Source organism: Xiphophorus maculatus, chromosome 12 (genome assembly GCF_002775205.1).
Source record: "Xiphophorus maculatus strain JP 163 A chromosome 12, X_maculatus-5.0-male, whole genome shotgun sequence".
Taxonomy (NCBI): Eukaryota; Metazoa; Chordata; class Actinopteri; order Cyprinodontiformes; family Poeciliidae; genus Xiphophorus; species Xiphophorus maculatus.
In genome coordinates this window covers 28,538,538-28,560,623 of record NC_036454.1, presented here as the reverse complement: position 1 = coordinate 28,560,623, position 22,086 = coordinate 28,538,538, and the positions used below count along the sequence as shown (strand labels likewise).

Sequence of the window (22,086 nt, the reverse complement as noted above, 5' to 3'; positions counted from 1 at the left end):
AAATTTCAAGCAAACTGTCAGACGGTTTTAGGAAACCCATACATATTTTCTCGAAACCACTAAAAGTCCCCAAAATGTCCCACTGCTAATTGGACAGATTCAACAAAATAACCAAAATGGCTTTAGTCAAAGTTTTCTGGAACCAAACTGACCATCTGGATTTCTAAATCCTTACAAGACTTAAGTTACATACATTTGTTGACCTAACAAACGTATGCAATTGTTCATCTAAAATTCAAACGCACAAAAGAAGGAAAAGGGAAACGGCATTCTCCATAATGCAGACGCAGTGAGTAGCAAACGCCTCCCAACCCACCAATCAATCACTCTGTGGAAGTTGGAAGGACTATTTTTGATCCACATTTTACTGGGAGGTCATGGATTTGAAAAAACTGTCTCTACGGGCGACGGATGAAAGTGAGTATTGAGTTCTACATTTCTCACCTGATAAAAAAAAAAGCCTTGGGAAAAATATGCTTCCTGCTGCATTTCCAGCTGATAGAAAAAAAACCCAAAAAAAACAATATGGAGCCAGTGTTTGGACGTGCAACGCCCTGGCTTGGACTGCTGGTGCACAAGAGTGGGACAAAATTACAGCTTTTATGATGGAGAGGGGAAGGAAGGCATTTGAGGCAATCACAGATAACCAAAACAGCACGGAGCCAAGAGAGCAAGAGGAAATCACGAGTAACAGGGAAAGCGGAGAGAGGCAGAGTAGAGGAGTCAGTGGGAACTTTTTCTGATGACCTGGTAAGAGAGGAAACTGGGGGTTTGTGAACTTGTCGACCGTACTGCTGAAGCTGACCTAAACGAATTGCTTTTTAAAAATGCCTCACATTGATGCAATGAGCCCAACTAACTAATTTCAGGGTGTTTTCACACCTGATGGTCCTGGAGACTGTGTTCAATTGGGGACTAAAGTTGCAACATTTGTTACATTTCCAGCTGCTGCTGTTCGCTTTCACACTGCACTCACTGTCAAACGAACCAAACCCTTTGAGAAACTTGTTCCCCTCCTTGCCTGTGGTGGTTTGGCACCAAGAACTACTGAAGGAAGTGACACAAAACATCAGAAGAAGACCCTGAGCAAAACTTCTTTCTTCACAAAATGTAAATAAAACGGAGCGGCATCAGATTTTAGCGGTTTTGGTCCTTGGTAAAAGACCACCAGCCAATTCTCCCAATAGTGCTAGACTCTCATGTTTGTTTTGGTTGTATTTTGCCAGAAAGCCCCCCACAGTCTGGTGTTGGCGTTTCCTGCTTTCGGGGCAGTATCCGGTCCGCTTGCATCCACACATGAAATCAAACTGTGCCAGAGTTCACTTCAACCGAACTGAGACCTAGGAGTTTAGGCGGACCAGAGTTTGCTTTTTTGTTTCACATTAGAGTTCGATGGCGCACACACACACACCTTTCCAAACAAACCAAACTTTATAGACAAATGACCTACAACTCAATTAACAACCAGAAATCTCATCTGAAATTTTCCTCATTTTACAAGTCTTTGGAAGCAATTAAGACAAAAATCTAATCCAATGAGTCTTTTTCAATCAGCTACAAAGAGTTGAAGTGATGGACGGGGTGAGATCAAGGAGAAAGTTTCACAGTTGTTCCTCCCCTCCGTTTTGTCGAAACTCTTCAGGTGACAGCTTGTCGAGAGAGACTGCCTGTTTTCTTCACGTCTTTGAAGACACTAATAATTGAATAGCTCTTCATTGATTCGGCAGCTTTTTTTCCGGCTTCAAAGCCCCCAAACAGTCCTCATTGATCTCCAGTCTTTCCTGTTCAGTCAAACGTTTGCACTTTTTAGGCTGAGGATCTCTCTGCATAATCCCTTGGCCCTCTTGCTTCTTTGCCCCAGATGGGAAAAAGACCAGAGCTGACATTTAGGGATAAATATCACCTCATAAAGGGCACGAAAACGGACACTGTGCACCTGCTCCACTTTATCCAGTAACTCAGAGTCAATTAGAAGTCAGTTTAGCCATTAGATGTGAAAAAAAGGTTCCAATGAGTGTTTTAGCCATTAGAACCAATAATATAACTAATGACCAACTAGGCTATCTGCTCTACTGAAAGAGACACGTTTATTTAAGCAGTCAATAGCCAGCTGACGAAAAGATTATGTTTTTTTAAACAGCTGACCTGAGGCTAAACCGCCCCGTTCTACAGGGAGAGACCTACAGAGAGAGAAAAGGTCAGAGCTGATTAGTTCCCTGCAATCAGCATGCCTGTAATGCTCGATTCTAAATGTGAATTACCCTCCTGACTGCGTGCTGGCAACAAAAACGGCCTTATTTGAGGAGTCACAAATTGCAAAATAGAAAGTGCAGTGAAAGAAACACGAGTTAACTGTATAAAATTCGCTTTAGGCACCGAAAGGTCAGATATATATACTGCTTTTCTGGACTTATTGGGATTCATTGGCATCCAGGCAGCAACAATCTATCCTTGAAAATGTGCTTCGACTGTAAAACAGAAAAGAATAACAGCACTTTGATGGTCAAACGTCATGTCAACTCAAAAGAAAAGCAGTTTTTTAATCTGCAGAATGTCCTGAGTGATTGTTGGCAAGCACTGATAATCCACCTGTTTTGCTTTTGTCACTTTTCAGGAGTCAGGAATATGATTATTGGCCATTTGAAGAGATGCAGGTTTCCTTTTTAAAACACTCTAGGATTTGGGTCATAGCTCAGGTAAGATTTGAACTTTTTATATGCTAAACAGCTGCTTCTAGTTGTGAAAACAACACTTTGTTGCCACGGTTACACATTATAACAACTGAAAGAGCAAAAATCGATTCTGGGCTACTCCAACATGCTGCCACCAAGAGCAGCGCAATTGTAGAGATACTAGTCATCAGCCAATATTTACTCTGAACATAACCTGCTGCTGGTATAATATTTCAAGGAACTTTAATGTAAATAGAGGTTAAGGTTAGAGAGTCTTTATTTGAAAGTAGGAAAGTATTTTTTTGAGTACTCCAGTTGTGTTGATAAGTCAGCTAATAAAAAACAAGAACACAATGTAACAAAATAAAACTTCCACTAACTTAAATTCATTTGTCTACTAAAAATCAACAAACCGTGACAGAGTGACAGTCGAGATAAGAAAGACTTTTAAACATTGTGAAAATACTGCAACTAGCTAACTGCTAGCATCCCTAAAACTGACATCTGTTTAATATTTTTCAATCATGGCTCAGTTTTTAATTTTTCTTTTTTATGGAGTACAGATTATCTTTGGTTGATACTTTCCAACAAAATCTGATATCTGAAAACTCTTTTAGAAAACACAGAAGATAAGGCTTTCATTCAGTGTTTCCTTTGGACACCTAAAAGTTTGACAAGTATGAAAACCAGGACTTGAATTGTTTAGACTGACTGATACTTATGAAAGTTTAACTTAAAAATTGGTTGTCAGTTTTCCCCAAAATATTGCTAAAACCCATCTTGTAAAATTCATACAATCTACCATCCTGTGAACTGAATGCACCATTACGCTAACTGACTGAAGGATTTATGTTGCTTTGGATAAGGACACTATGGGTAAACTCTCCATATTCAATTATTGGGTTCCTCGTTAATTAATTAGCTACATCCCTGTGACATTGAGGGTCTTTGTAGGCTCATTGTGCAAACTCAGAGGAGGTGAAATTCAAGCAGGAGTGCAAAATAAAAGCAGCAGCATTCTACATTTATTTAAACCAGTAGTTCCCAACGATATTCTTCTGGGCGCGCCCCAGTGGTTCCCAAAGAATTTCTGGCCCCCACTATGGATCACAACAAAATCCCCCCCTAAAAAAGAAAAATAAATAAATCAACTGGGCACACACATCGTTGAACCAGAGATAAACCTATACACATATTTTGTTTTCAAACTCCACTTAAATTTATTTCACACTTCAGGTTGCAACAAAACAAACTACAAACCATCCGTACAGTGAAACACTTTTGTGTAACTTTTGTTTTTCATTCATCCATACTTCTTCCTGCACCCCTCCTGCAATGACACTGCGCCCCAGACTTTGGGAACCACTGATTTAAACCATGTAAAAGCACTGGATGGGAAGAAGTGAGGGGATCCTTGGAGGGTTGCTCACTTCCAAGGTTTCCTCCCCCTCAACTCAGTGGGCATTAGGTGAGAGACTGAAGTTGAATGTGACATTTCAGCCCTTACATAAGTGATTAACAGGTGGCTGGCCGTGGGCTAGCTCGGCTTTTTGCCAGTCACAGGGGAGAATGGGACTGACTGTGAGTCAAGGAGATTCAAGAAAGCAGTCAAGGGCAGGAGAGGTGGAGTACAGTGACTGATTGTTGAGAGGAGTGATAAAATGGCATAAAGGGCTTGGAAGAGGGAATGCAATGAAGGAAAAGAGAAAGGCTTAAGCGCATGCAAATGCTAGAAAAATGGTTTGTATAACCATAAAGAAACTTTAAGGCAAGATGAGCCATTTTTATATCAGCTACACTGTGACTTAAACTTTCTCCACTGGTTACTGAGGAATGGCACTTCTTCCCTGCCCATCAAACACAGGATCTATGGCTACAGAAAGACCACACTCATATGAAAATACTTGCTTCTCATGATGAAAAAAAAAAGGATCATAAATATTTTCAAACACATTCCATATACAAGTCAATTTGATGGGCAAAAAGTAAAAACAGAAACGAAGTAATTACCTGATAGTAGAAGGATGCATACGCTTAGACGTATATCACATGTAATAAAACTTTTTCTCCAGTGTTCAGCCGTTTTGGTGACAGACCTAAACTCAACTAAGGAGAATCTAAATCAGCTAAAAGCCTCGAGTGCATCAGCAAGGTTTTTTTCTGACAATTTCTCAGCTTGATTCTTTTCGCTAAATCTAAAGTTTGTAGAGCATCTACAGAGGATTAAAAGGACTTTTAATCTATAAAAGCATCAGCAAGGGCAGGATTAAAAAAAACACAGCACTGTAAATACTCTATAGCACAGTGAATATTTTGTTCTCGATATGGTGCAACCGTGGCACTACAAAAACAGAACATTTCTCCAAAACTGGAGAAACGACAAGATACAACGCAGGCAAAAAAGGTACATTTTTGGGCAACTACTCAAAAAGTATTAACACTAAACATGACAAAAACACAAAATATGTACAGAACAGAAGGTAATAGAATTAGCATCAGGATCAGGTGTGAATGATTTTGTCAATGAAGAAGCATGTGGAAAAGAGATGTTGTAACAATCGGAAGGCAGGATGGAAGGAAAACGTCATGGAGAACTTTTCCAAAGAAGAGTGAGCTTCTTGGGGGCTTTTTATGCCTACTTCAACAGCCAACGATTTAAATTAGGTTAGGTTTCTGTAATCTATTCATAGTTCTATGTAAGGAAATGTTGATATATGGTGGTCTGACCCCAATGCAAAACATCCACAAGGAGAAGGAAACTAAGAGAGGATAGTGAGGTTTGATCATCAAGTAATGTAAAGATCATACAAATTAGGCAAGATTTACACATTTTATCTCTGATAGCAGTTAAATTACTTAGGAAAATTAAGCTAAAATTCAATGGATACAAAGTAAGGGTGAGATTTAGCAAAGGACTTCTTTGACTGACAGATTCAGTCAAGTATGAGCATGCTGATATAAATCTACAGAGAAATATTATTAATCTGTTGCATATAACCAAAGGCAGACCATCCTTAACAAGGTGTACATACTCATAGCTCAACAGCCGCATCAATCGATTCCACCAGAAGATATTACCCTTGACAAGAGGCTCAGAACAATCTCCTGTGGGGTCCATATAATTACGATGGATCATGGACAGAAATTCAGCCCCTTCAAAGGAGCCAATCTTAACAGTAATGGATTTCTAAGCAGAAAAAAAGGAAAAGGAGGATAACTAGGAATACAAAGGCAGGAGATTAAGTGATGCAGTGGTGTCAATTAGCACCAACCAGCTATTTGCCATCAATCCAACCCCATTCATCATCAGTGTTCAATAAGATGGCTGGATGTTGTCTGAGAGCAGAGAGAGCGAGAGAAAGGAGATGAGGAGCATCTCGGATGACGAGTCAAAGAAAAACTTGTGTTGAACTTGAGAATGAGCCATGATTGCAGGATAGGTTGAATTGTTTTTGTTTTAAGTTGTGCTATCAAGCAAAGAAAGTTGGATGGTTGGTTAATTAAAAGAAACATACTGATATCTGGAAGTTACACAGTCATTTATTGAATGTTAAATATTTATATATAATTGCCATTATTTTCTGGAAAAACATTTTTAATTTTGACTTTTTTTTAACAGGTTAGCGGCTCATTGGGACTGGCAATGTAAATAAGAGTCTGATTACACTCAGCAGAGCAGCCACTACAATAACAACGATGAATGCCTCCATTTATAGCGTCATTGTGGCACACCTTTACAATGAGTCTCACGTTGAAAGTATACCAGTTTGCCAGCAGGTGTAATTCTACAACGACAATCAATGCCAACAATAATGGTAGCATTAATAATGGTAGCAAAGTCAAACTGATGACTGTTATCAATTGAAAAATAAACCTGTTTATTTAAGGGTTCATATCTACATGTTGGCAACAGTGATTTTTACCTGAGTTTTTGTTTTATTCTGAAATTAAAATACATTGTTCTATGTTAGACAAAGCAGTTTGAGATACTGTACTCATGTCTTAAAAATGGAAACATATGCAACTTCAATTGCACTTGGCAGAAGTTGTCAAAATTATAAAATCTGATAAGAACATGGTTAGAAACGTTTCATGCCCTAAGTTATGGTATGTTCTATATTTTTATTTTCTCTACATAAAATCATGATGTCAATCATGATGAAACTGATCATAGCTTAAATTTAAGAAAACTGTAATTTGATATTTGTGTCTTATAGACCACCACTAAATTAATCTTTTTTTTTTGTCCATCCTTTATCTTTCACTCAGTTGTGGATTGGGCCGCCGGGAGATAAAAAAGTCCAGAGGGAAGTCTGAGCAGAAAAGCTCAGACTTCCCTCTGTCCAAGCACTTGGGACAGCTGTTTGGTAGAATTCAAAGATGTTCCCAGGCCAGTCTACGTAGACACATCATCCCTCCAGTGTGTTCTGGGTCTTATCCTTGGTCTCCTCCTGGCAGGGTGTGTCTGAAACACCCCACCCAAGAGTCATCCAGGAAGCATCCTAACCAGATGCTAGAGTCACCTCAACTGGATCCTCTCAATGTGGAGACTCAGTGTCTCTACTCGAAGTCCCTCCTTCACGACTAAACTTTTCACCCCATCTCTAAAGGAGAGTCCAAACACCCTGCAGAGCACACTCATTTTGTCCTCTTGCATCCATGATCTTATTCTTTTAGTCACTGCCCAGAGCTTGTGACCATAGATAAAGTAGGAACGTAGATCAACTGGTACATTTAGAGTACAGGTTGCACCAATGTGTCTATTGATTTCCCACTCCATGTTTCCGTCATCCGTGAACAAGACGCTGAGAAACGTAGCGCAGAACCTCATCTCAGACCCAGAGAAGGCAGTCTACCCTTTTATAAGCTCAAGCATCATCGTCTTGGATTTGGAGGTGCTGACTTTCATCCCGGCCGCTTCGCCCTTCGCTACGAACTACTGCAGTGAAAGCTGGCGATCATGGTCTGATGAAGCCAACGGAAACACATCATGTGTAAAAAGCAGTGACCTGATCCTGAGGCCAGCAAAACGGATTTTCTCAACACCAAGAAATTCTGTCTTTAGTCATTTTCTTTTATTTTGTAAAATAAAATCCAATGTGCCTACTTATGTGAGAAGACTTTGATATATTTTCTCCAGCAGATTTATTTAATATCTAACAATTACAGAAAAGGGATAAATTTACTTTTTCATTTTGCCATTTTAAATAGAAAACCATGGTGTGCTTTGTTAAAGCCTTGCTCCAAAGATGTCATGTTAGGCATATGCAGAAGCCAGATTTGTCATTTGGTGAGGAAAATTGCCATTTTCGAGACCTGAATAAATGTGTAAATTACGATTCAAACTCGCCTTTAGAATATATCTGAGTTTTAAAACCGGACCAATGAGACATGAAAAGAAACTCTCTCATTAGACCCTTTAATCAGAAAAACAGACATTGTATCATAAATTTTTTTTGATAAAAGAATAACTTAATAGGTGCAAAAATCATTGCCTGTTAAGGGAATATCACAACAATATTAAGGCTGCACTAAGAAAGACTTGACATTGAAAACTATAAATATTATCCTTAAGTTCTAAATTGAAGGAGACTTATTGAGTCCAGTAAAGTCAATCATCTGCAGTATATAGTTCCTATGAACAGGGAACCATGTTTCCAATTGCAAACTACAGCAGACGTTTCCCACTCACTCCCACATGAGAGCAAAAATTAGATCTGTACGTCTCAGTCGGAACACAGCAGGAGGGAGGCTCGGGTTCTTCGCTTTCAGATGGTACACTCTGTCAGATCACCACCTGGTCAACCATTCTGGTGTGATCAGAGTCACCTTCCTTCCTAATGCACACACATGCAACACGCTCAGGCTCAGTCTGACCCCTGCGCTGAGACTAACAGGATTTCACTCCGGAGCCACGCCAGCAATCATTACATGGCTCTTACACAATTAATCCTCAAGCAAAGATCGCCTAGCAAACCTCGGGTCGTCCAATTTCCCATCAGCCCCTTCTGCTTCAACCACCTGCCCTACCAGCAGCTCTCCATGGCAGAGGATAATGTGATAAAGTTCTAGCAAGAATGAAAGAGACAGAGGGAGAGCGTGAGAAGGCAGTGCACTGGGGTGAAAAACAAATGTGAACTATGGCCGCGTGATCCAAGCATTCGAAACAAAGAAGGTTTGTGGGATGGAGCAGGAGGGGAGAGAAAGTCAAGAAAGTGGGTAGGGGAAACTAGCAAGTGTGATAATACGTGGCAGACACCCAATACAGCATGCTCTCCAAGGGTGAAAAAGGAGAAGGGGGCGGAATGCAGTTGCATCCAAGGTCAATGACAGGTCCAATCTCAGTTACAGCTGGGGCAGAGGTCCCCAATGCCTGGAATAGTTCCAAGTTCAGCTGGCACAGTGTTTAGGTGTGCAGTGCTAATCTTTGTGTGTTTATGCTTTGGCTTTTGGTCATTTTGTGCCTTCACCACTTCTACCATTGTAGATCTGCTCTTCAAATACAAAATGCCAAAGCATTCTTTTCTCAACTGCGTCATTTTGTACCCAGCAGGCGGATGTTTTGCGCTCACTATGACAGCTGAAGATTGAAGGTAATTTTCTATTTTCAACTCAGTATTCTCTAAGGAAAGATTGATTTGTTGATCCTAGAAACATTTACAACCATTAGTAACTGTGGGCGGATCAGTGTTCCTTACCATATTTCAGAAGATTTTATGATCATGAAGTAGAACCAATAAGGGACGAAGTGGAAAGAGTAGGAGTGTATGAGTTGTTGAAGAGGTAAAGTGAGCCCTTGTGTTTTTAAAGGCATATTTCAATTATACAACAGTGAACTGAAAATAACCAAAGAAGGAGGGTGACGTCCTGCTGATACAACTAAGAATGACGGGAACCTTAATCTCTCCTCTGATGACTGATCCTCGGCCAAATCCGGGCCTCCGTTTTCACCCCTTTCCCGTTTGGTCTCTTAATTTTAGACATTAGTTTTATTTACCTTTCCCCATGACTGATTCTTCCACCTCTTTCCCGAAATCCCCCTCCTCTCCCCCCCGACTCATGCGTCACCCTCTGTTGATGTGCCCTTTTGTTCCTTTGCACCAGCGCTTAGAGACGGGACAAAACTTAGCCAGGTCTTGACAGACTCAGACGTGATTGTGGCATCGCGAAAGGCATTTTCCCACTTGGAGTGGGCTATCTAGTGACAGACTGAGGCCTCCGTGGAAACCATGGCAACATTCGACACCGCCTTAATCTCTAGAAAGACTAATATTCCCATGCAAATTGGCCAGGAGATGTTTTAAAACCTTAGATAATTTCTAACATATGCCATCAATTACGCGCCATACACACAAGCACTCTTGCACACACGGAGTCACATACCACATGTGTTTTCCTCGTATTTTATGGCCAGCAGTCAGTTTGCGGAGTCAAAGATCCAGAGAGTCACCTTAACCACGCAGCCATCACCATATTGGAGCAATGGGTGCATAAATAAGTTGTATAGTTATTTAGTAAGTGGCCAAGGAGACAAAGAGAAGAAGGCGGATAATGAAGGAAAACAAAGGAGGAGGAATCACTGGAGCTCGTTGAGCAAACTAAATCAATGAGCGACGGAGAGGGGTCAGCACCCACAGTCGAGGCTTGATTGTTTGGACAGCGGGTGTGGCCATGAGGAGCAGGTCAGAGAAGAATTCAACTGGCAAGGATGAAGACCAGCAGTAGCCTGGAGCAGTCGACGGGTGGTGGGCGGAGTGTGGGGTTAGGGGTGGGCTTGTCGCGATGGTGTAGCTCTAGGTTCCCACAGGGTGGCTTGTTTGCAGCGCCCCTCCTCTTAGCCTCTGGATCCCTGTCAGCATGATTTTGTCAGAAGACTGGTGACTGGAGGGGGTTGAGAGAGGCGGGATGGGGGAAGGGGGGAGGCAGGGGCGAGTGATGGGCTGAAGCGTTAGGAGGCGGCAGTGAGACGAGGTCTGCCAGAAGCTCAGTTCACATGAGGTCCACAGGAGACAGAGAGAACTGGAAAGGGGACATATGCTTCACTTCCTGTCAGGCTACAAACGCAACACTTATTGTCCCCCTGACACCCTTTTTGCAAAAACTGTCTGTGTGTGCAGCCCTAGGGTGTCCCGTTTAGTGAATATTTACCCCTTCCCTTTTCAACAATACAGGCTTACTTTTTGGGTCTCTTGTGTTAAAAGCAGTGAAGCTTGTCACAGATTTTATATGCATAGCACATATTTCTTTCTCTATTTAAGCTGCTGTGTTGGGCTGTGGGAGTGGGCTTCTTCTTCTTTACAGAAACTTTACGGGTAATAGAGAAAGTGTTCGATTTTTTGATCACTAAAACAAATTTAAGCATAAAATACTTTGCTTCAAATCTGTCTAAGCACGCCCTGTACCTTTACAAGCAACAGGTGCAACAGAAATATTACGGTGAATACACCTTAATGCATCTGGAACACACTTTGCTCTGCTGAAGGACTTTGGTGACCCTAAAGCTCAAAAACCTTCAGAGGAACCTAGAGTTAGGAGGGGAAAAGCTCAGATAATACCCAGAAGAACTAACACAGTCCATCACAATAAGTGCGAATGCCATCGGTCAGATGAGATTAAAGCTTCTCCCGGGATATTTTTACAGCCTTGTGCAAACCGTCTGGTAAAAAATTAGGCTCATTTTGTGAGCAACAGCTTGGAGTCACAGCCACCGACTGCAAGAACCCTGCCTTTGGAGAAATCCCAGCTGATTTACAGCTAACCTTCAACAGGTCAAGTGATAAGGTGAGGCTGGATGTATGCGTGTCTTACAAAGGAGCCATTGTGCAGCTTGGTAAATCTATCAGGGGCTGAGCTATAGCCCAGTGACTTTTATTTATTATTTCTCTCCGTCAGATAAAAGAAATGTGATATTTCATCTGTTTTGCTCAGCTCTGCTCTATAGACTTTATGGAGCACAAAGCAGGTAAAAATGTTGGTGTGAGAAAGCAATTTGTAGAATGGACTCCTTCTAAGCCAAAGGGCAGCACATTTTACAACAGATGAGAAAAATATTCTTAGGTCTAAAGTAACCCAGGACAATTCACCTGTATATTACTATACACTGAAGTTCCCAACTTAGGGAAAAATAAAAGAATATTCATTAATTTCTTATTTGTAGATATAGTACCTAATTCATTGGCTCAGTTTATTTTTTGCAATCTTTCCTGGAAAAAAGGTTTAAGCTCAGTCAGTTGAGGTGGGCGTTGTCTGTGAACATTTTCAATACTTTTTCAAAACCTGTCACAGATTCTCAAGATCCGGGACTAGACGATGACTGGACCAATAAAATATACAAGATGCTTTGATGTGAACCATTTTCCTGTCACTCTGGCTGGATGTTTAGGGGTTTTCTTCCATTGTAAGGAGTACTTATGGCAAGTAGTCATTAGCAACATGTTGGTTGCCTCCAACATGTTTTCTTATCTAGCCTGGTAAAAGCCAATCACTGGTTCTATGTTTTGCTTCATGCTGAGGGTCTGGACCCCTGGCTATTGAGAAACGATTCCTTGCTGGAGGCATGGACTCCGCTGAACTTTTAAATGACTGGATCTGATTTTACCCAATTGCAAACGTTTGGTTATGGAAATTGCCAGAAATTGTAAACAACCCCGTGGGGAGTAAGGCCATGACATCTTCACCAGCCAATAAAATATCTTAAACAATCCTCATGCTGTGATTTTAATTGCTCATTATGGAAGCGTGGCCAGCACAAACCGAATGGCTTTGTTCACTTCCTCCTCTGCCATTCCCAAACTACAATTCAACAATTCTAAAGCAGAGCAGAAAATCAACATCAATGTTTCCAGCTCCTTCTGTTCCCTAATCGGTCCGGCTGAAATTCAGCTCTGCTCATCTTCTACAGCTTGCTATGAATTTTCAAGGGTTTAATTCCAACGATGATCTACTTCTTGCTGCTCTTCCCTAAAAGTCAGATGTGTGGATTTTGTGATTAATAATTATCCAGTCAGGTGATTCTCCCATCATAGTTGTTGATCTCTGCATCTCCTCCAGATTTACCATAGGCCTCTTGGCTGCTTCTCTTATTAATGCTCTCCTTGTTTAGCCTTTGGATGGATGGCTCTGTCTTGTTGGTTGCCATATGCTCTTTCCATTTTGAGTGTTTAGTGATGCGTTCCAAGCACGGGATACTTTTGAAAACCTAATTTAGCGTTAGACTGTCTGCAGTGGTCCTTGGACTTTGAGACACTGTTAGCTAACTTCTAGAGCCACCATAGAGTAGCCACATTTATATTGAGAAGAAATTACACATAAATGGACTCTACTTAAAAATTTGATGACTTTTGAAGCCTTCTAGCTGAAACTAATTTTAGTTAATGGGTAGCATAGAATCGACCTGTCAAGTTTTTAAAACTTTCTTTTGGAAGAATAAAAATAAATTGAAAATTTTAGCTTTCCACTTTAGAGTTATGATCTACTTCATCTTGGTTCGTCACAAAGAAAATCTCCAAAAAACACACTGAAGTTTGTGGTTATTCATATATGAATACGCCTTCAACAACCCCTTCAAAAGTATGAATACTTTTGCAAGGCTTTCCTGTTCACGTACAAGAACAGAAGATAGAATATATGTATTTAAATTAATTAAAATATAACAACAAAGCCCATTGGATTATCTAAATGCTACTGCAGTCTCACTATCACAGCATTCTACATTTATTAAAAATCACACTATAAACCGTATTTGTGCTACACATCCCTAGTCTGTTTCAAAGCAGAACTTTTTTTTTTCCTGAATGATAATGACAGCAGGCTGTAAAGATCAACTGCATCCCTCAGAGTCTGAGCAGTTTGGAGCCAGAACTCTGTGTGAAACGACCGCACATCTGATATCTGCGGGTCAACCAAAGTACGTAGACACGATGCCCTCCTCATCACTCTGGAACAAAATCAGAGCTCCCTCTCATCTCGCCGAGTAGAAATCTACTCAAAGAGCATTTTTTATGACAAGGCTCCGAACGGCAAAAAACTCAGACGGAGACAACGGCACGGCAACAGTTCCATCACCACTGAAAAACACACACACACACACCAAAAGACGCCTAAACTGAGCTATAATAAAATCTATATCGGTTTGTGAAAAATGACATTCATGCAATGCAGTTTTTCATTCAGAATTCGACAGAGCTGGGGGAAAGAAAGTCATTAAAAAGCCACAGAACTGGTTTGAGTGTTTGGTATGTTTGAAGGTACATGAGCTTGAGCGAGCAAAAGCGTCTTTTAAGCTAACTTTCAAAGCTACAACTAGGCGATGAATATTTAAAGCCAGGCAGACATCTAAAACGATGTTTTGGTAGTGGGCCTTTTTTTTCCCCTGCATGCGAAATCAGCCGATGGTACATCCTCAGAAAGAGGATGTTATGAAGGGGATGTTAGAACTGGCATCTTTGAAGCTAAGGGGGAATTCACTACGAGTGTGGCTTTCACCGCTACAATCTGCAGGATACACAGCAACGTATTGGGAGAAGAGGGAGACGTTTTCAAAATCGCTCTGGAGAACATGCAATATGAACACAGCGTAAGACTGTTGGCTTCATCTGCAAACTGAGGAGGTGGCTGCGCTGCTTTAAAGGAAGGAAGGGTAATTTGGGGATTTATTTTTTTCTAATAAGTTAGGTTTGAGGGGTAACTTTTAATATCTCTAACAGAGTCCCTCCAAAACTCTGAGGAGCTCCTAAAAGTGCTGGATATGAAAAAACGTTCCCTTTTTAAAAAAAAAAAAAAAAAAGAAAGAAGAAGAAACCCACTAAAGTGTAAAAGCTTCTCCAATTTTTCTTTTGGTGTCATGCACTATTCATGCTCTGGGTCTGTGTTGTGAGGCTCTGCAGGTGGCTGGGAGGAAAATGAGGGGGAATGGGATAGAGGGATGCAGATGAAATATGGATTATCTCCTCTCAGTGTCTGGCTAAGCCCCACTTCGCTGGCATCACTGATTTTTTTTTTTTTACTGTGGCTCCCCTCCCACAAAGCTAACCATCTGCAGGCCTATAGCATCTAGCTGCTAAAGCACCCCCCACCCAACCTTTAATCAACCAAACACACACACTAACATCTTTATCTATCTTCTCCCCTTGATCCAACAAACCCCAAGCCCCCTCCACCAGTCTTCTGTATTATCTGCCATCATTCTGGGTTTTTTTTTTTTTTCCTGTGCAACAGGAAATGCTGACTTCTGAAGATTTAGACATCCCGTAAACAGGATCTTCACCCGAAAACAGCTATCAGTTGGAAGAGGAGTGATGATTGGCCACAGGCTTCAAACTGTTCTAATAAGCGCTAGGTCAGGGTGCTTTGGATGAAAGACATCACCCAACCCTTGAAGAAACAACTCCCAACAGGAAGGAAATCATTCCAGCCCTTTAAAGTCCACTGGGACATCAGAGGGAGCTGCTTCTGATGCTAAACCCAGCTAAACGCTAAAAAAAAAAAAAAAAAAAATCACAAGCTGTGGTTTCAACAAGGCTGTTTATGCCATTTTAGCTCTGGTTTAGAAGTCTTGTTTATCTACTTGGACCTGTAGATCTAATTTTTCTGTCACTATTATATTTAGGGTCTGAACTAGAAAATCTTATTAGCAAATAATATGCTTCTAAAGTAATATGAGGCTCAGTAGTTAATCAGGTGTAAAGCTTCGTTACACTTAATTGTAAAAAAAAAAGTGGATTGTAAAATAAGGTTCGCTTCACAAACATTTTACATTTTTTACATAAATAAAAGTTGGGGTACATCCTCGATATAGAGATACAGGACAAAAAGATATGAACACTCACTCACTCACTCAACAAGGGCAATTAGGAAAAAATTCACATTTACACAGAAAAAAAATCTTAGCATGACAGCTGTTAGCTCTGTACTCCAGAGTGTTATAATTTACTTTTACTATTAAATAAATAGAGAGCCTATCAACACCTATTGGTTAAAAAAAAATTAAAAGTCTACTACAGCTAACTGAATGCAACATTACTTTTTATCCCAAAGAATCCCAAAGATTCATCTTCTCCAAGCGTTCCTCCACTATAGATTAGCACCAAAACTAGCTTAACCTGTATCTTATTTTAAGTGGGACATGGATCATCTAAATGCAATAAGAAAAAGAACAACAGCTGTAATTAGCCACCGACTTCCTGCAACCTGAGGCTCGTATATAGCCTGAAGAGGACGCAGAGCCACTGCGCCTCCATGTCTGCTGCTCTGATTATCAGAAACACTGAGGAGGTTGTGCGTTTCTGTCTCCGTCAGACAGAGGACGTCCGGTGTGGGCCAGCCATCTGATTACCCACAGTTCTGATGCTAAATCAGTTTAGTCTCATCTCCCTGTCTTAATTGGGCAAAATAAAGGTACTTTCCAGCTCTGTGATGGGGGAGGACGTCTAGCAAGCTCGATGGCATCTGAACCGAGTCTCTATTAGGATATTTGAATTAGCATATTTGCTATCTAAATGGCACTGGAATTTGAGAAGCAGTACAAGTGAATCAATAAGATGTGCCAACTCCCGCTAATGAAAGCAAAGTGAGGTCAAACCATTTCCTTGACCCCTCGAGTACTTGTTTATCTAATTGTAATGGGAAGAGGCATTTTGCTGGCACTGCGCTGGAAGACGGGGGGCAGCTGGGCATAGTAATCCCAGACAGGAAATAGGGCGGCTTGTCACCTTCCTGCTCTGTCCACTGAGGAATCCATCCCCACCCTGAGGCTGCCACTGCTACTGAACTGATGCAGTAGGATTACATCAGCGTTTAATCACCGAATGACTCAAGAAACGCAACATCGAAACGTCACCAGACACTTGTTTCAGATTTGGTCAGTAAGGCTTGGGTGATGACATCATCAAGGTATGACACAGACTTACAATTTTATGTCACACCGTTTGAACAGCTTTAAAAAAAAAAAAAAAAACTGAGACAATTTAACTTAGTTATATTAATTAGTACACCTAACTTGTGTGTTTTGCACCTACAAAACAGTTGTTAGACACACCAGTACAGCTACTGCGAAATGTTAGTCTAAAGCCCTGATTGGTACTTTCACTGTGCGATTCAAAAGAAAGCTTAGTAAGCTACTAGCGGTATGTCTGTAGAGCATCTGGTTTCTTGAGTCAGACTAATTAACCAGCTAAAATCAGATTACTATACTTCCAGTGTTACTTGCTAAAAAACAGGAAGATGAAAAATTGGTGATATAGATTGGTGGATGGCTTAAAAGCTACTACTTAGTTTTGTTGGTGTAAAAAAGAAATCTGATTAAGTCTAGAGCAGCACAATTTACAGAACTGTAAATCACTGCAATATCAATTTGCTTTATATTTCAAAACAGCAATCACAAAGAACTATATGAATGGAATATTGCATTGTATTTTATACCATGTTAAATAAGATTAATTTATACTCTGTGTGTTAACTTTTTTTCTTACAAATGTGTGTTTTGCAAACATTGTACTTTATATAAAACTAATAAGCAGTTTTAGGTGAGTTCTACTAATATTTTGGGATTTATAAGAATATAAACAATCATGTATGTGAAAATTCTGAAGTTATAGTAGAATTTGGGGGGAAAAACATGGAGCTATTGTCTTAACATCCCTCAGTTCATACCTGTTAACATATTAATGTTCTGTAAATTGCATTAGTAAAATTAATTTTTTGTAGTGGATAGGAAACCAAAACTGTGTCCATCCAGCCCAGGGGCCCACACCCTTGTATATCCAGCCCTGGTTATCATACTGTTATCATACTGCCCCAAGCCTAGAGTGAATCTGGCTAAAAATAGACCCTAAATAGTTCAGTGCAGTGACTTTGTGTACATCCTACGCCCCAGTGGGATTTCTCTGCCAAACACCTCAGCCCTCCTCCAAGAAAGCCGTGTGTAATGAGCATCCTCTGGAGTCCCAGCGTATCCTGGCCGGGGGTTGAGCACGACCTCGCTGTCGCGGAGGTTACCGCAGCTGCTACCTCTGCACCAGCTGGCGGGAGCTGCTCAGAGGTGCGTGTGTAAACGTCTGGAGCGAGGAGAAGTCAGTCCTCCGGCTCGCACAGACAGGACCGGGGTCCACTCGAGGGTGCGCGAGCCCTTGAGCTCTGTCTGGAGGCTTTAAATAGAACGGTGGAAGTGAGACGAGTCCGGCCACGCTGACGGTTGTAGAGAGGTTTCTTCTCACAGCGGCAGATTGTTGCCGTGAAACGTATATTTAAACGTAAGGAGAAACTCACTGCCGCCTTGGGAATATCGCAAAAAGATCTAACAAAGCCGAAATCTACATTTAAGGATTGTTAGAAGCTCCTTGAAGCAGTCCAACGCAGCTCCCAGACGCAGACGTCCGCAAGCTGCTTTGTAAAATCATGACACAGTGGAATAATTAGCAGAGAAAGACATGAGTTTTAACAGTTATTAGAAGGAAACTTTTATAAGCTGTGGTCGCAAAGGATTAGGCCGCCTGCTCAATGTTTAATAAAGGTCTAAATATATTGTTTCAAACATTCATGCTCTGTAAAGCAGCATATTTTCCCAGTAGCAGCCAAACAGTAAGTCTATTGGAACATAGCTGGGCACTGAGGCACAGCACAACAGAGTTACACACACACACACCCACGCAACTAACACAAAACTTTTATTTTTGAGTTTAGGAAAAAAAAAAAGAATACTGGACAGTGACGGCCTTCTCCAGTAATCCTCCATGACAAAGAGCTGTATGAAGAGAGAGAGAGAAAAAAAGCAGGCACACAATCGAAAGAAAATCTTTCATTGGGAGGACATAACCACAGGGCTTTTTTTCAGTCAGCTTTTACATTGTGAGAAAAAGAGGCAGATATGTGAGTTTTTTTTTTTATTTTTCCAAAAGGTCTTCGTCAGCTTTTCACGCAAGATTGCAGAGGTTACAAAAGCACTGCGTAGGAAACTGAATGGGAGAGCTGGACCAACACCAACAGCATTACCCATAATACTTGCTAATATCCAGTCCCTTTTGTGGCCGCAGCATTGTCCTCCTCCTTCCTGCCTCAGCGGGAATGTGGGCCTTCGTACACAGAGGTGGTCTGTCGCCCGGTGCAAAGCGTACACAAAACCCCTCACGCCGTTAGTCTAGAGGTGCTAACAATATGGCAGCGTGTGATGGGCATGAGAGACGGCGGATTTGGGAAAGTATTCGCACCCGTCTGAACTCAAACAACGGGAAAAGTCAATGTATTTTCACTGGGATTTCATGTGAAAGATTTAGAAGCAAAAAAAATATTTGGGTCTGGACCTTGACTGGATCATTCTGATATGCTGTGGTATCTCTGGCTGAATACTTTGGATCATCGTGTTAAACTGAGAACCTATTTAACTCCATCCATCAAACTCATCAGCCCAGTTTTGGTCTCATCTACCTAGAGCACCTTCTTCCACGTGTTCGCTGTGTTCAAGTCAAAGTTTATTTATATGGCACATTTACAACAGCCTCATCTGACCAAAGGGATTCACTTGTCACTGTAGGTGGATGGTGATGCAGTTTGCAGATAAATGTACTATTTAACCTTTATATGATGGATTAACAGTGCTCCATTCAAAAATTAGTATTACCGCGTCGGGCTTTCTCTAGTGCGGAAACATGAGGCACGTCTCAGATCAATGACGTAAAAGTCAGATAAAATGCAACACGACCGTTCAGACTGCAGACGCTTTGAAAACCGTTGGATATGGATCTGAATTAGTACCACATAGAGAAGTGGCACGGATCAGATTTATTTGGAAGTGAGAACATCGGAATTGTGCTGTTCAGACTGTTGTGGAAAAGTCAGATATTGGTCGCCTATCAACAAAGAAAGGAGAATTTTGTAGGATTTAGGTTGCATTTACTTGTTGTGTGAATGTAGCCCAAGTTTCTCTCCAAGCTGAGCATTTGAAGGCGGCAGCCAGCACTGCTATGGCGTACCACACATTCAGAAAAGACAACAAACAGACCTTGTTCAATAAGAAAACAAACACTAAATCTTATTTTCAACCTCTTGTAGCACGCATAGATGTGTTTTCCCCCCTCAATCACAGCAGATTTTTATCCCACCACTAAAATGCTACGATCAACAGATCAACTGCTTGCTGGAATGCCCCAGTCATGGTGAATATTTCATATGAACTCTATTGTTGTCTGCCCCAGTGGGGCCTCAGCAAATGGCCCAATGAGAGAGGCGGGGGGGCAAACATGGAGCTGGAATCCACAGACCAAAACCCATTAGTCCAAGGGCCTCAAGAAAAAGCCAGGCAATATCTCAAAATGGTGAAAACATCTTTTTTTTTTTTTTCATCCGCAGCTAAATTGGTGAACAAAGTCTAAACACGGAGGATATCTGAGGACCTCGGCTAAACCTGTGGAATGTATGAAACAGGGAACGGCCTGTTTCAGATTATCACCGAGGGATGCAGGGAGAAACATCACGCAACACACATTCATCTAGTTCTACAGTCTGTTCAAAAATAAAATTTAAAAAATACATAGATGAAAAATGCATGTTGCTTCACCAGCAGACCCACCACCAGCCCCCTGCTCCTCTCCACACCCGTCAAGCTTCAAAAATAACAGCAAGGACCATTTCTTCTGGATCCGATACCCACACCAATAACATCTCACAGCGAGTGCGACGCTGTGTCATCCAAACTGTGGATTCTCACTTGTACAACTGAAGATGTGTCTGTCTGTCTGTCTGAGGGGAAAGCAAAAACTACTATTTTCACCCAAAAACGGGGGGAAAAAAATACAATGTAAAACTGGCAACTCATAAGTCAGGCAAATTAAATGAAACTGAATCGACTAAAAATGTGTAACTTGAAGCAGATGATTAATGTGGTTCATTCTTATTCAAATCTCCTCTCGGCAGCTGGGCACGGTGCCATCAGTCAGTCTGGGAAGCAGACGGCTGTGAATCACCAGAAGCCGTTTAGCAAGTCGGCACCGGACCTCCATGAACAATAGCCGAGCCACTGGGCCGCTTCACTGATCACAGGAATAAAGCTATTGTATCCCACACTAAACTGCCTTACTTTACGACATGGACGCTGTGGATTTCCAGTGACGACCGTGCGAGTTTCAGGACACACAGGTTTTGGATGTCAGTTTTACGTCGCAGAGGGAAAGAAAAAGAACACGTGGAGAGTAGGCTGAAAAAACAACAAGGCTGTGAGGTTCCTAGCATGCTGCAGAGCTCTGAGGAATTCCAAACCCCATATGGAAACAAGGCGCTCGCATCTCCGCCTGTCAGGGGGTTCGATTTCAACGCCAAGGGTTTCATCACTTCTTCCAGAACTTAAAAAGATTAGGGGACAAAAAAAAACCAGCAGCATGGAACTGTTTGGTTTAGAGATGTGCATCCAGTAACAATGTTTTCTGTGTTGCAGTGAAGCAGAAGTTGTTGGTCCGTGACACAGTCGTCTGGGGTTCAATTCCCAAGCTTGAAACCTTTGCTTCAAGCATCCGTCATTCGTTTTCTGCTAATTCTGTGTGATTACTGTGAATACAGGCCACAAATCCTAAAAAAATCTTATAATTTTTCAACCTTAATCTGACTGAAAACTTGTTGGGGTGATCTAGTAACACTTGGTGTAATCATTACCTCCAATATTTCAAGATTGTTTTTGTGATTTTTTTTTGAAAATTAAAATCACAGATTTTGTGATGCTACTATTGAAATATTTATTTTATTTGTCATTAAGCCCATTCCAAAATCTACACAAAGAAAAAATGAGAAAAAACAAGCAGATATATTGGGCACACATACCTATTCAGTCTTTAAAGAACTTAAATAGTTTGATTTTTGCTACTTGCCATATTGATCAAGGACTATTACCTGACATCAAGTAAGACTGAGGCAGCAATGTAGCAGAAGTAAGAAATACTGTCACCTGCAGGTGAGTGATAGTCTTTTAAACCTAATGTTTTGGCCATTTTTGCAGAACATTTGTAATAAAACTCACAATTATGAATCAGCGCAAAAAAAATGTTGGGATCTGTTCATTTTGCGATAATCTCCGCAATTGCATAATCCCAATAAAAAGGAGGGACTGTATAATTCATTAAGTGATTAGAAACACTGGATTTTTGACAACATTGGGGAAGGTAGACGAGGACAGTTGGAGGGGGGCTTGTCGCATGGATCATGACTCACTTCAGAACCCTGTCCTGGTTTACCAAATGACCTCCACAGACTTGTGGAAATAACCCATGATTCATGCTCTGGAACCTGTCACTGGATGGTGGCATTCTCACTTTAGTTCACAACTCCAGGAACAAGGAATGAGCTCACATTATGCAAATCTTTCAGGTATTACAGGAAAGCCTCTCCATGTCTGACATTGATGCATGACCTTTCACCTGTCTGAGTGCTCAGCCAT

General features: G+C 41.1%; 1 protein-coding gene across 8 annotated transcripts in view; it reads right to left on the bottom strand.

Moving 5' to 3' along the window:
* The window catches only part of arvcf (ARVCF, delta catenin family member), a 261,138-nt gene that overhangs the window by 109,569 nt on the left and 129,483 nt on the right, over positions 1-22,086 (bottom strand). The gene's annotated exons all lie outside the window — the stretch shown is intronic.